Source organism: Eucalyptus grandis, chromosome 6 (genome assembly GCF_016545825.1).
Source record: "Eucalyptus grandis isolate ANBG69807.140 chromosome 6, ASM1654582v1, whole genome shotgun sequence".
In the NCBI taxonomy this organism is placed as follows: domain Eukaryota; kingdom Viridiplantae; phylum Streptophyta; class Magnoliopsida; order Myrtales; family Myrtaceae; genus Eucalyptus; species Eucalyptus grandis.
The window spans coordinates 16,585,994-16,602,023 of NC_052617.1; positions in this window are offsets into that span (position 1 = coordinate 16,585,994).

Here is a 16,030-nt window from a genome sequence, read left to right on the forward strand (position 1 = left end):
AGCTCTCCTCATTGAGGATGAAGATGATGAGGAAGACATCACCATCTCTGCATTGGCTTTGAAGAATTTAAGTTGTCTTGTTCCACAGAAAGAATCGGAACAAATGACGAAAGAAGCAGAGGAGAAGGAAGAAGAAGAAATAGAAGCTGAAAAAGAAACAGAGGAGGAAAGACTCGAAGAAGAAAGAAGAGAAGAAGGAGAACCGAGGAACACTCTTCTCCACCGTAGGCATAGAAACAGGGGAGATCAGAGAAAGGAGTGAAGTCTTCATATCCCGATGCAAGTGAAGGAGTCGGGCCGCTCACCAGCAGACCCAGAGGATGTTTATGCATCTCAGTTTCCAGAGGAAGGTCATAAAGTTTCATCACCAAACCTGCGAGATTATGTTGATCTACCATCGTCGCATTTACTCCATCGATCGAGCCGAAGCAAGTACTGATCGATAATGGAGCAGATTTTCGCAGAATCATGGATATTCTCTTGAGATGTGAGGTCAAATTTATGCCTTGGGATGCGAAGTTCAAAGCTTGAAGAATGAAGGTCAAGCTTCTTCCCGTTCATTGAATGATAAAATGCAAGCCATCTCTGTTAAGAATCAGGCCAATGCCAAGAGTGAGGAGATTGCACAACTAAAGGAAGACTTTAAAAGGCCTGGAAGGCATCGTTCGCCTATGGAAGATTTCCAGCTTGTCCGCGCTCCCAAGCAATCTTGACTTCATCTTATCCTTTTTAATGATGACAAAAAGGGGGGAAAGATGCAAGATTTGAACAAAAACCTTTCATTCATTAAACTTGTAATTGTTTGTTGGATTGATTTGTAGTTTGAACTCTGTTTGACTTTGTTTTGTGTCTGGATGAGAACTGAACTAGACTTGGACTTGACTGCTTCTATTAACTAATATTGATATCTTATGGATGGCTTCATCATATACTAGACTAACCTATTTTTCGTGGTTGTAGATTCTAGTGTTATTCTCGTTAGCCATTTATCTCTATAAGATATGCATATGTGTTTGAGAAATGTTTTGCGGTGTCAAATATATCTAAATCAGCAGGAAAGTTTTGTCACCATAAAAAAGGGGGAGATTGTTGGAGAAATCTTCTTGAAGTGTTTTGAAGTTGACAAAACGTTTCTATCGCCTAGTCTAAAGGCTTGCAGACTCGCTATTTAAAGTCCGAAGATCTCCTGGACAGCCGACTCAAGACTCAAAGTCTATCCTCATTGACAGCCTCTAATCCGTTGAAGAAAGGTTATCCAGAACCGGATGTTTCGTTAAGGATTTAACCTTATCAACTGGAGAAGATCTCGTGGTGGAGAAGACATAACGGAGTCCTTTGATTGATCGAAGATTGACTCGATAATTGAAGATCCGGTGATTGCCTAAATATTATTGGAAGGTTTCGCTTATGGAAACCGAGATCCCGATTGTATGGGCGAACATGATTGATGAGCTATCAACACGTTCCTTTAATAGCTTGAACAATCTTTCTAATTGATTCCATCCAACGGGTAGATTGGAGGAATTCCTTTGGTAAGTGCCAACGGGTATGATGGCATAAAGGAGTATATAAGGAAGACAGTCTTAGTTGTTCAAGGTGTGCGCGATAGAAGAATTCCAAAGTCTAAAGCTCCTTTTGTTTAGACAATTCCTTTGAGCGAATACTTGTATACAAAAGAGAGTCTATATTTGTGAGAAATCTTGAGGAGGTGTGGTAGAACATCTACACCGTGGAATCAAGGCAAAGTCCAGAATTCTCTTTTGTTCATAGTGGAATCCAGCCAATAGGTTGTCGTGAAGAAGAGTGGACGTAGGCTTGATATAAGCCGAACCACTATAAACCGCGTGTTCAAATTTTTCTTCTCTCAGTCTTACTTTGATTATCGTTTCCTTCAACTGTCTAGTATTGTACAATTGTTGAAGAAAAATCTTTTATATACCTATTCACCCTCCTCTAGGTACTCATACTAGCAATATCAGAAGGTTGAACCTGTAAGAACGCTAACTCCCAAGGTTGCTTTCAAACTTTACTCTAATTTGAAGAAAGGAGGAACGCCGATGTCTTTAATCGATGAATTTTTAAGAGATAGAGGGTACAAGAATGAAACCTTGTTCTTGCGGGAGTTGGAAATGTTATGAGTTGTAGAGAAATGAACGATTGAAAGAACTTTTGCAAATTTCCCAAGTGATCCATTCTATGGCATTGCAAATCAACCACAAGTTCTGGACGACGATGAACAAATGTTTACTCATTTTCAGCCTAGAATAGATGTTGCTGCAAATGTTGTTAATGATGGTTCAAGGCTTTTCAGATCGAAGAATCACCAGAAGGTTTATTCGAACCTTATGAAGAGAGGGGTTATGAACCCTAGGACTATTGACTTTGATTTCCTTGATTCGCTAAAAGTCAATCTGCGAGAGAAGTTTGCTTTACTACAATTGGAACACTTCGTTCGAATCCACTACCGCTTATCCAGAGCTTACTACATACTTTAACTCGAACTTATCTTTCTTAGATGCAAACAGTTTTACTTTCACAGTGAAGGACAAGGTATTTTTGGTGGATACAAATACATTGGATGACATAATTGGGGTGGAAAGAATGAGTTTCCAACCAATTAGCGTGTCTATTGTTCATGCTATTCTGTTGTTGGTGAAAGATAGGGATGTTGAAGGCAAGATTTCCTACACTAGGATGAGTGCCTCTAATATCTTGCTGCACAAGATTGTGATCAACTGCATTCGTTCCAAATTGACATCCAAGACTGATGTCTCTCAATCTGAAGTGAAATTGATGTGCGCCATCAATATTGGATTTAAATTCTCTTTGCCTCACACTATCTTGTTTCATATGTATCAAACTGTAGTGAAAGATAATGGACAACTCCCTTATTTTGCTCTTATCACACGTCTCTTTAGACACTTTAAAATTCACATTTCTGCACCATTATGCTTGACAACCATCTCTTCAATGGTGATTGGTTTCAAAATGGTCACAAAGATGCGTTTGAAAGAGTTGAACAAGGTGTTGGAGCGTATGAAGGAGAAGTCTCCCCTCAAAGCAAAATAAGACTCTGCTGCAATGAAGAGGAAAGGCAAGGAGCCCATGGTTGCTCCAGCGAAAAAGTAAAGAACTCTCATCTCGCAAGATGAAGAAGATGAGGATGAACTGACTCTTTTAACCTTAACAAACTTAAAGAGTTTTGTCAGCTTTCATGAGACAAGAGAAGAGCTAGAAGGAGGAAAGAGAGAGAAGAGACAGAGAAGGAAGATGAAGAACAGAGGAAGAAAGAAGAGAAGAGGAAGAAGAAGAGGAAGAAGAAGAGAGAGAAGAACAAGATTAGGTTCAAGAAGACTCTTTCGAGCCAACTTTAGCTGTCTCCCTATCTAGTGATTATGAGATGGCAGGAACTGGAATTGCTAATGCTCATCACTCTGAAGTTGAAGTTGAACAAGAAGAAACCTTACCTACTCCACCTGAAGGCAACAAAATAGGGGGAGCTATTGGACCAAAAAGTATTTATTCACCTATATTTGCTAGTGATGTGAGTCGTTCTGCAATAGACCCAGAGGATGTGTATGCCTCGCATTACCTAAAAGACAGTCATGGTGGACAATTTGCTGAAGCTCCATCCATTCTCAAAATCCCTAGAATCAACTCAGGCTGATCCTAGTGATGCAATAGCTCAAACAACAGACTTTTCAAGACTACTGGAGATTCTATTGGACATCAGGAAATAGCAATATGCTATGGGCTATGAGATGCAGGATCTCAAGAATGCTTTTAAGGCCACTTCAGTGTCTTTGCATGACCAGTTGAACGCCCTAAAGATTCAAGTATAGTCTACTGTGCATGGTGAAGATTTTTAGTTACTGAAGCAAAGTTTTGAAAGGCTTGAGAAGATAGTGCATTCTATGGGAGAATTTGATGTGAATCGTTGCGGAAGAATCGTTATACGAAGGCCCAGATGGTGTGAATTGCAAACCTCGACCTCGAATCAAACCTGTGATTGGCAACCTCGGTATGAATGTGACCTGTTGACGAACGTGTGTCAACCAACCAATGTTATAGACGCCATGAGCGAAAAAATTCGCTATCTCGCTCGATAAGTTAAATCCACCGCCAAAGATAATCTTGATAAGGTCAAGTTCTCAAAAGAGCAGTAGCATAAAATCTCTCAATTCTTTTCCTTAAAAATAAAATCTCCTCAAAGAAATTTGACAAATCCTTTAAATAAGCTTTCTAGCCACCACACAAACCGTAAAAATCTAATGCGTCATATTCTAGAATATTCCTAAACAAGAAGAATATTCATATTTGACTTGGTCAAATATTTGGTGACCAGATAATCAAATTATGCCAAAATTTCCAAGATTCTTCAAGATCTGATCTAAGGTCATCTCCACGCCAAAGATCACGAACCATGACACCAACAGCTTGCCTAAATTGCTTGGCCCGCGCTCGAGTGATCGAACCAGTAGGAATAGATAATGGATCCTTAGCACCTCCTCCTCGATATGGCTCGATGTCCACATCATTCCCTCCCCTATGCAAAGGATTTGCCCTAAAATCATCACTGGCATAAAAAAGAGTCAAGTCAGAAACATTAAATGTGGCACTAATGTCATACTTACCTAGAAGATCAAGCTTGTAGGCATTATTGTTAACTCTTTCCAAAACCATGAATGGTCCATCCCCTCATGGTAATAACTTAAAATGTCACTGCTCAGGAAATCTCTCTTTGCATATATGAACCCACCCAATCGCTGGGTTCAAACACCACTTCCTTGCGCCCTTTGTTGGCTTGCCTTGCATATTGCTCAATCTTGCGCTCAATATTTGTGCGCGTCTTCTCATGCAATGCCTTGAAAATTTCAGCTTTCTTTGCTCCATCTAAATCAACACGCTCATCAACGGGTAAATGGGTTAAATCTAACGGAGTTAACGGATTAAAATCATAGAGAACCTCAAATGGTGTAAATTTAGTAGCAGAATGCATGCTCCTATTATATGCAAACTCAACATGTGGCAGGCAATCTTCCCAAGATTTTATGTTCTTTTTAATAATAGCACGCAACAATACCCCTAAAGTTCTATTAACTACCTCGGTTTGACCATCGGTCTGTGGATGACAAGTAGTAGAAAATAACAATCGTGTTCCTAATTTTTCCACAATGTTTTCCAAAAGTAGCTAAGAAATTTAGAATCTCGATCTGAAACAATCGATCTAGGCATGCCATGCAAACGTACAACTTCCCTAAAGAACAAATCAGCAACATGAGATGCATTATTAGTTTTATAACAAGGTATAAAATGAGCCATCTTTGAAAACTGATCAACAACCACATAAATGTTAGATGTATGCCCTAAAGCTGCGTTCTTTTTTATTTTTAAAAGGGATTGAGATTAATTAATTAATCAATACCTTTTAATGACTAATAATAAAATAATATATATAGCTTCATGCATGTGCACAAATCACATGCATGAACCTTGGATGGTCAAGAATCGCTGACCATCATCCACGAAATCGTGCATGAATGGTCAGTAGTTGCTGACCATCATGCACGAAGTCGTGCATGAGCAACCGCTCATACACGAACTCGTGTATGAGCAACCGCTCATGCACGATCGTTCGTGCATGAGGGGGACGATCAGCAACAGATTGCTGATCGTCCATCGATCAGCAACTGTTGCTGATCTGTTTATATATATATATATATATAAGAGTTGGTTTTTGAGTGACTTTTAGAGAGGGGTTGAAATACAGAGAAAGGTGGGCGTGCGCTAGTTTTTAAGAGAGAAGATGCTTTGCTGAAAAATAGAGCAAAGTGTGTGCGTGTTCTTGTGTCTTTGAGGCGCAAGAAAGAAGAGCGTTATCTCATTCGGGCCGTGACTACTATACATCAAGAATACGACGGATTGTTTCCACGTGATTGCTAGCACAATCGAAGTGGTGAACATCCGAAAGTTCTCTCTTCTGTTCGACATTCGTTGTTGGTGTGTCTGAACTAGAGGTCCGACACTTGTGGGACTCGAACTGTGGAACATCCGAACCGACTTGTTTCAAAGCGCGCTTCGAGAGGTATTTCGTTTAACTCCCTTTTATGCTTATATTTTTGATTAAAACACACGAACAACGCCTTAGGAGAATCATGTGTAAAAGATATCTTTGTTTCCGCTGCGTTCATTTCGTTAACTTTTCTTATACATGATTCTTGAAACCCCAACAGTGGTATTAGAGCCAACCTTAGGCGTTTTCGTGCGTTTAATTGATTTTTAGTTCAAATATATTTTTTGCATTCTAATGGCCAATTTATTTTTGTTAAGAGAATTGGTTCTCTTACCTTTTATGTGGTTTATAGAAGTTGATTAATTTATGTGATAAATTTAATCAACTTAGCAAAAATTAGAACTAAATCAATTTTGAATCAAAAATCCATAACTTGTTATACTTTGTGTTTATATTCTACAAATGATATGCAAGATTTTATGTATGCCTTCCAGAGCTTTAAATTTTGAATTTGTGGCTCGTAAGGAAGGGTGGTGATCATGGAAAAATCCCTAAATGTTGTGATTGTTGTATGGATGGATGTATGATGATTACAGGTATTCTTTTTGGGGATGTAATTATTAAATGGAGGCTGCGTCCTTCCTTTTATTTTACTTTAATTTTTCTTGATATGTAATTTTAGTATAGTTTAGTATTTCAATTGTTGATGTAAATACTACAAGAGAGGAGGAGCCATTTGAGGAGCCATTAAACCGGTGAGCTCTTTGGGCCCGGTCTTTGAAGAGTTCAAAGATTGAAGAAAAAGTGAAGAGCAGGTCCATATTATTAAAACATTAAAATAGCTAAATGGGTCTCTTTGGCTCGAGACCCATTGAACCATAATTCCATGATCACCACATAGGATAGATGTTTATGTGATATCTATTTATTTATTATGTTTATGGTATCGTGCATGTTAAACCGGTTAATGTGCAAAGTGAGACCATTAATAACGACCCAAATCTCGTTACAAAGAATATTAAGTCGAAACGGGTTTCGGACTCGTGGCCTTCCATCATCGTGGTTTGATCCAATATTATAGTGGTTAACTAACCGGTTATGGATACATAGGGGTTAATTACCATTTATAATATTAGATCACTCCATTATGCATATGATGCTGTGGGGTTGGAGCCAAATGATTTCTAATAACTGTTAGGTGAGGGAATCATTTGTGTTTTCAATACTTGCATGAGACGATGGGCTAGACTTAACTATGATCGTGATGCCAATAACTGTTAGGTGAGGCTTTTATGGTCTAGAGGCCGAAGTTATGATTGGGACTCGCATATGATGCGTTGAACAAGCTGGTTCACTCACTAAGTTCATAGGACACCAATAACTGTTAGGTGAGGTGGACTTTGGGCTAGTGGGACTCCAATCCCCACTAGTAATCTTTACCCAACAAAGATTACCGCTTCCCATCTTAAGGAGTATGGGATTCAAAGATAAATTTAGTGGGATGATCTATTTCATTTAAAGACCAAAATGAAATAGTTATTATGAAAAGTACAACGGCTAACAATTTATTTTATGCAATAGATATATATTATTACTCTGAAAAATGGTGACCACAAACCCACTCGCTTTTATACTTGACAAGAATTGTTTGATCGGACCCAATTTCACCGATCGGGTGAGGAATTTGAGAATTGTTCTCAATTCAGAAAAAAATTGGGTATGTGCTTGATGAAAAGATGCCAACCTCCTTTCCCGAGGGTGGGACCCAAGAGGAGCGTGTCACTTATGATAAGTGGCGTGATGATGACTTAAAAGTTAGGTCATATATGATTGCTTCAATGAACAATGAATTACAGAAAAATTATGAATCTATGGAAGATGCTGGGTCGATCATTTTGCACTTAAAGGAATACTTTGATGAGAATAATCAAACCTCTAGATATGAGATATCTAAGGCATTGTACCGTATGAGGATGGCTGAAGGATCATTTGTTAATGATCATGCTTTGAAAATGATATGGCACATTGAAGAATTGGCTAGGCTGAATCTCGTTATGGACAATGAGTTAGCTGTGGATTTGATCCTCCAATCTTTACCCGATTCCTTCTTTGGTTTTGTCCAAAACTTCCACATGCACAAGATGGAGAAAACTCTTGCTGAGTTACATAGCATGCTAGTAGTTTATGAGAAGGAAATGCATAACACGAGGCCAAATGTAGTGGCTATGGCTAAGGTTTCTTCTTCAAAGGGTAAGATTGTTTTAAAGAAGAATAAATGGAAGAGGCCTACCAAACCTGTTGTGCAACCAAAACCCATGATTGATAAAGGGAAATGTCATTACTGTGGTGTCAAAGGGCACTGGAGGAGGAACTGCAAGAGGTACCTCACGAGCTTGAAGGTCAAGCCCAAGAATCGACCTTATGAAGGTATGGTGTCTATGCTTATTGAAACTAATCTTATGGTTAGTGCTGAATCCGGCTCATGAGTTCTAGATTCTGCTGCAACTTCACATATTTGTATGTCTTTGCAGAATCTGGAAATAAGCAGGATGCTAAGGCGAAATGAGATTGTCCTGACGTTTGCCAATGGAGCAAGAGTTGCTGCATTAGCTATAGGGACTTTTCATTTATGTTTGCCTTCTGGACATGTAATGTTTTTAAAGAACTGTTTGCATTATAAGAATGCTGTTAGGAAAATCATCTCTATACCTCGTTTGGGTAAAGAGAATTATGAATTTTATTTTGCTGATGATGTATGTTCTATTTATCATAATAGAATATGTGTTGGTTCTAGCTTATTAACCAACAATCTTTATACCATTACAATGTCCGGTAATGCGATTACCAATGTCAATAAGCAAAATAGAATTGATATAAATGCCATAACTAATAAACGCCCTAGAGACGGTCCAAATAAAAATTATGTTTTGCATCTCCGATTAGGTCATATTGGAGAAGACTGAATTAATAAGTTGAGTAATGATGGATACATTGATCCTTCAAATTTTGAGTCATACTCGACTTGTGAGGCATGTCTTCTAGGAAAATGACCAAAGCGCCTTTTGTGGGACAAAGTGCGCGAGAGCCGACATATTAGAATTAATACATACAGATGTATGTGGACCAATTAATGAAACTACTAGAGGTGGTTATAATTACTTCATTACCTTCACCGATGATCAGTCATGGTATGGTTATTTATACCTCATGAAGTATAAATCTGAATCCTTTGAAAAGTTCAAGGAATTCAAGGCTAAAGTTGAGAAACAAATGGGAAAATGTATTAAGGCTCTTCGATCAGATCGAGGAGGTGAATACCTTAGTACTAAATTCCTAAACTATCTTAAAGAGAATGACATTTTATCACAATGGACACCTCCCGGAACTCCGTAACATAATGGTGTATCGAACGAAGAAATCGTACTTTATTAGATATGGTACGATCTATGTTGAGTTACACTGATTTGCCAATATCCCTTTGGGGATATGCCCTTGAGACTGCTGTATATATACTGACTAGAGTGCCGTCCAAATCTGTTCCAACTACGCCCTATGAGATATGGCATAGTAGGAAACCCGTCTTAATCATATTAAGATTTGGGGTTGTCCAAATTTTCGTGAAAAAGCTGAAAATGGAAAAATTGGAGGCAAGATCTGAACAATGTCGCTTCATTGGATATCCAAAGGAAACTCTTGGATATTATTTCTATTTTCATACAAACCAAAGAATTTTGGTATGGAAGCACGCTTCTTTTTTGGAGAATCAGTTCGTCCAAGAAAGTGGTGCTGGGCGGAAAATAGTCTTACAAGAAGAAAATAATGAAGTATCAAACAACTGAGTTCATATACCAATCTCTAATTCAGTGGGAGCTTCGATACACAACCTCTTAGGAGAAGTGCGAGAACGTCTCGCCCACTCGCTCGTTATAGACACTCGCCTGATCATATTGAACCATTATTCATTGTGAATGATAGTGATCAACCTAGTGATCCTAAAACCTATGAGGAGGCGATGTTGGACATCGATTCTGGAAAATGGCTAGAAGCCATGAAATCCGAAATGGATTCAATGTATTCCAATGAGGTTTGGACCTTGATTGACCTGCTTGATGGTATTGTACCAATTGGCTGTAAATGGATCTTCAAGAGGAAGATGAACGTTGAAGGTCAAATTGGAATTTACAAAGCACGGCTGGTGGCAAAAGGATATCGTCAAAAGAAGGAATTGATTATGACGAAACTTTCTCACCGTGGCCATGCTAAAATCCATTCGGATTATGTTGGCTATAGCTGCACACCTTGATTATGAGATATTTCAAATGGATGTCAAAATGGCTTTTCTAAATGGTTTTCTCGAAGATGACATCTATATGGAACAGCCACAGGGTTTTGAATCCAATAGTGAAAAACAGAAGGTGTGTAAGCTTAAGATATCCATTTATGGACTCAAACAAGCCTCCAGAAGTTAGAACATCCGTTTTGATGAGGTAGTCAAATCGTTTGGCTTCATAAAAAATCCGGATGAACCTTGTGTATATAAGAAGATCAGTGGGAGTGCAATTGCATGTTTGGTTTTGTATGTCGATGATATACTTTTGATTGGAAATGATGTACCAATGATATCATCGATAAAACTATTATTGTCACAGAAATTCTCCATGAAAGACTTAGGAGAGGCAACCTACATTTTAGGTATCAAGATCTATAGAGATAGATCAAGGCGATTGATTGGCCTCTCACAATCTACGTACATAGACAAAATGTTAACACGATTTAACATGCAATGTTCCAATAGAGGATTATTGCCTTTTAGGCAAGGGGTCTGTCTTTCTAAGGAAATGTGTCCCAACACTCCTAAAGAAAGAGAGCGGATGGCAAAGATACCATATGCATCCGTTATTAGAAGCATAATGTATGCTATGCTATGTATTAGACCTGATATTGCGCATGCTGTAAGTATTACTAGCAGATATCAGTCTAATCCAGGAGAAGAGCACTGGATAGCAATCAAGAATATTCTTAAGTACTTGCGAAGGACTAAAGATTTATTCTTGATATATGGAGAAGGAGAATTTAAAGTTGTAGCTTATACTGATTCCGATTTTCAATCGGATCCTAATGATTATAAGTCTACGTCTGGGTTTGTCTTTACATTCAATGGTGGTGCGTTAGTTGGAAAAGTTCCAAACAGAGTATAACCGCGATTCCACCACCGAGGCGGCAGTATGTAGCTACTTCTGAAGCAGCAAAGGAAGCCGCTTGGATGAAGAAGTTTATTTATGAACTTGGAGTCCTTCCTTCAATTGAGCAACCGATTACATTGTTTTGTGACAACAATGGGGCTATAGCTCAAGATAAGGAACCAAGGTCTCACCAAAAGTCCAAGCACATCGAGAGACGCTTCCATCTCATCAGAGAAATTGTTGGGAGAGGTGATATCGCCTTGCAGAAAATTGCCTCAGCAAAAAACGTGACAGATCCCTTCACTAAGGCCTTACCTCAGTCTTCTTTTGAAAGACATATTGACAAAATGGGTTTGAGGTACCAGACAAGTTGGTTTTAGTGCAACTGGGAAATTGTTGGATGTATGCCCTAAAGCTACTATGTAATGGTTACATATTAGGGATTTCAGTTGTACTTTCATTATTATTATTTAATTAATGGCAAGGACGTATTTATTCATTTGTCCAATTATTTTATATTGATGAATGATTCCATAAGATCAGTTGCAACTATACTTATTCTTGAGACGTCAAGAATATATGTGACGGGTTCATAGTTAGACTGAATCTTTAAATCGTTCCCGGTCGATGGATTATTGAGTGGATATTAATAATCCTGTTGAGACCAGTGTGTTCTTAACTTCGCCATTAAGTATTGGATACTTAAGGGAATGATGAGTCACATGTCATTAGGTATTATGATGCCTGAGTTAGAACATAGGTGTTTGTATTAGACAAATTCACTGAACGTGACGCATACGGAACGATTAGCGACATGGAAGCTTTCAGCGTGGTCAATGTCTAATTGTTCATGCTTTGGTCTTGTGTAAATAATCCTTAGACCTGAGGCACATTGTTAGCTTGTGTATCGAACAACTATGGTTCACGGGTGCACATAATGCCGGGTCGTTGATCCGTCTTTATACCCGATGGTCATAGTTTGTTCATATATGAAGTTACACGTGTGCGCAATATGGAATCTGTCTCCTTGTTATATGCAAGGTATGATAATGATGTCCTATGCGATCTAATTGTGAGACTGCATTGAAATCCTCGGCCGGGGTTGTAATCGAGAATAAATTGTTTATGTCTCGAATAAAATGCATGTCAATTAGATTTGTGCATATGATCGAATTAATGACTTGACAAATATTCCATGGTCTTTGTTTGATCGGGACATAGTAAGACAGAGGGATTGAATTACACTGTAGCCAAAGCTGACAAGTTCATTATGTTCTTAAAGTATTAACACTATCTGGGTAGCCATGACATATTGCTAGATGTCAATTGTGGCTTGTAGGACCTAAAAGATTAATCGACAATTAATTCTTTTGGAAGTACTAATGTGTTAGTACAAGTCTTACTACCAGCTTAGTGATGAACCTAGGGATGTCACACACCATAAACAATTAGGATGATGTGGAACAAGAGAGAAATATTATTGCAAATGTGTTTGCAATTACTGCAATCGAATTGAGTCGATTTGAAATTAAATTAAATGAGATTTAATTTAATTTGTATTATAGTCACGAGCCTACTTGCATATGATGCACACGCATGCCCAAAGTGGATATATGTTAATATACCAAACAAATTGGCTTTAGTGCAAGTGGGAGATTGTTAGATGTATGCCCTAAAGCTGCGTTCTTTTTATTTTTAAAAGGGATTGAGATTAATTAATTAATCAATACCTTTTAATAACTAATAATAAAATAATATATATAAAGCTTCATGCATGTGCACAAAGCACATGCATGAACCTTTGATGGTCAGCAACCGCTGACCATCATCCACGAAATCGTGCATGAACGGTCGAAGTTGCGACCATCATGCACGATCGTTCGTGCATGAGGGGGACGATCAGCAACGGTTGCTGATCGTCCATCAATCAGCACCTGTTGCTGATCTGTTTATATATATTTAAAAGAGTTGGTTTTTTGAGTGACTTTTAGAGAGGGGTTGAAATACAGAGAAAGGTGGGCGTGCGCTAGTTTTTAAGAGAGAAGATGCTTTGCTGAAAAATAGAGCAAAGTGTGTGTGTGTTCTTGTGTCTTTGAGGCGCAAGAAAGAAGAGCGTTATCTCATTCGGGCCGTGACTACTATACATCAAGAATACGACGGATTGTTTTCACGTGATTGCTAGCACGATCGAAGTGGTGAACATCCGAAAGTTCTCTCTTCTGTTCGACGTTCGTTGTTGGTGTGTCTGAACTAGAGGTCCGACACTTGTGGGACTCGAACTGTGGAACATCCGAACCGACTTGTTTCAAAGCGCGCTTTGAGAGGTATTTCATTTAACTCCCTTTTATGTTTAGATTTTTTGATTAAAACGCACGAACAACGCCTTAGGAGAATCATGTGTAAAAGATATCTTTGTTTCCGCTGTGTTCATTTCGTTAACTTTTCTTATACATGATTCTTGAAACCCCAACAATAAATAGAATCTCTACCATACTTAGACCTAGGAAATCCTAACACAAAATCCATAGAAATATCAGTCCAAGGATGCATTGGAATAGGTAATGGTGTATACAAGCCATGCGGTTTAGTTGTAGACTTAGATTGCTTACAAGTAATGCATCTCTCACAGACATGTGTGACATCTCTCTTCATATGTGGCCAATAAAAATTTAATGTAGCACTTCATAAGTCTTACTAATGCCAAAATGTACCATTAAACCACCGCTATGCGCTTCTCGCACCAACAATTCACGCAAAGAATACTTAGGCAAACATAGTTTGTTTTCGCGGAAAAGATAACCTTCATGCCTATAGAATTTATCAAATGCAGCGTGTTCACATGCTTCATACACTCTCCAAAAGTCATCATCATCAGTATATAAGCCCTTGATATTCTCAAAACCTAGACACTTTGCTTCTAAAATAGTTAGAATCGCATACCTTCGAGAAAGTGCATCGTCTACCACATTATCCTTACCTTTCTTGTACTTGATCACATATGGAAAAGTCTCGATGAACTCCATCCATTTGGCATGTCTTTTATTCAACTTTTGCTGCCCTTTCAAGTACTTCAAGGTCTCATGATCGGTGTGGATCACAAATTCCTTCAGCCATAGATAATGTTGCCAAGTTTCCAAAGCTCGCACTAAAGCATACATCTCCTTATCGTAGGTAGGATAATTCAATACTGCTCCACTCAATTTCTCACTGAAATAAGCTATGGGATGCCCTCCTTGCATCAACACAGCTCCAATCATGTACCAGAAGTATCGCACTCTATCTCAAAAGTAGCACCGAAATTTGGTAAAGATAACAAAGGATCATTAGTCAACTTATCTTTTAAAAGATTAAATGCTTTCTCTTGCTCTTCTCCCCATGTGAAACCCACGTGCTTCTTGATAACCTCAGTTAAAGGTGCGGCAATGGTACTGAAATTTCTCACAAATCGCTGATAAAAACTCGCCAATCCATGAAAGCTACGCACCTCTCCTACGGTCTTAGGCGTTGGCCATTCATGAATTGCTTTAACCTTTATCTCATCAACCTGTATACCATCAGCACTAACAACAAATCCTAGAAATACTAATTTGTTAGTAACAAAAGAGCACTTCTTTAGATTATCATATAATTGCTTGGCCCTTAAAACCTGCAAGACAGCTCGCACATGCTCAATATGGTCATCAGGACTTTGGCTATAAATCAATATGTCATCGAAATAGACAACCACAAATCGACCAATAAAAGCACGCAAAACATGATTCATAAGTCGCATAAACGTGCTCGGTGCATTAGTTAATCCAAATGAATGACTAACCACTCATATAATCCATACTTGGTCTTAAATGCAGTTTTCCATTCATCACCTTCTTTCATCCTAATTTTATGATAGCCATTTTTCAAATCGATCTTAGTGAAAATGCAAGAATCATGCAACTCATCCAACATGTCATCTAACATAGGAATAGGATGTCGATACTTTACAGTAATATTATTGATTACTCGGCAATCAACACACATTTGCCAAGTTCTATCCTTCTTTGGCACCAACAAAACAGGGACAGCACACGGGCTAAGACTCTCTCTCACATACCCTCGCTCCAATAGTTCGCTAATTTGCCGCTGAAGTTCTTTTGTCTCCTCGGGATTGCTTTGATATGCGGGTCAGTTAGGTAATGGCGCACTAGGAATCAAGTCAATTTGATGTTTTATGCCTCGAATCGGTGGTCCCTCCAGGAAATTCATCAGGAAAGACATCTTCAAATTCCTGCAATAAAGACACAATAGGACTATGCAAACTTGGGTCAAGATCGTTAGTAGAAAACAAAACCTCATTGTACACAAGTACAAGCATTGGTCGATCTAGAACTAAAGCTCTCCTCACTTCACTTGATTTTGCATAAAAATTATTTTGCCTCTTTTCTTTCCTCTCTTCTTTTCCCTCGGTTTTTACCATAATTCTTCTCCTGGCCTCTCCTTTTCCTTGCGTCTCAGACACACCACGCAAGCCCTCGGATTTATCACATTTTCTCTCTCTCTCGGCTTCTCGTTGTAACTTTAACTGATCTTGATACACCTCACTAGTTGTCATTGGTACCAAGGTATAAGTCTTTTGATTCATCACCAATGAATAACGATTAGTATATCCATCATGATGTACCTTTCGATCATATTGCCATGGTCTTCCAAGCAAGATATGACCCGCTTGCATAGGTACAACATCACACTCTACCTCGTCCTTATATCTCCCTATCTCAAATGGGATTCGGACTTGCTTCGACACTTTCACCTCTCCACTATCATTCAACCATTGAAGTCTATAAGGCCTAGGGTGCTT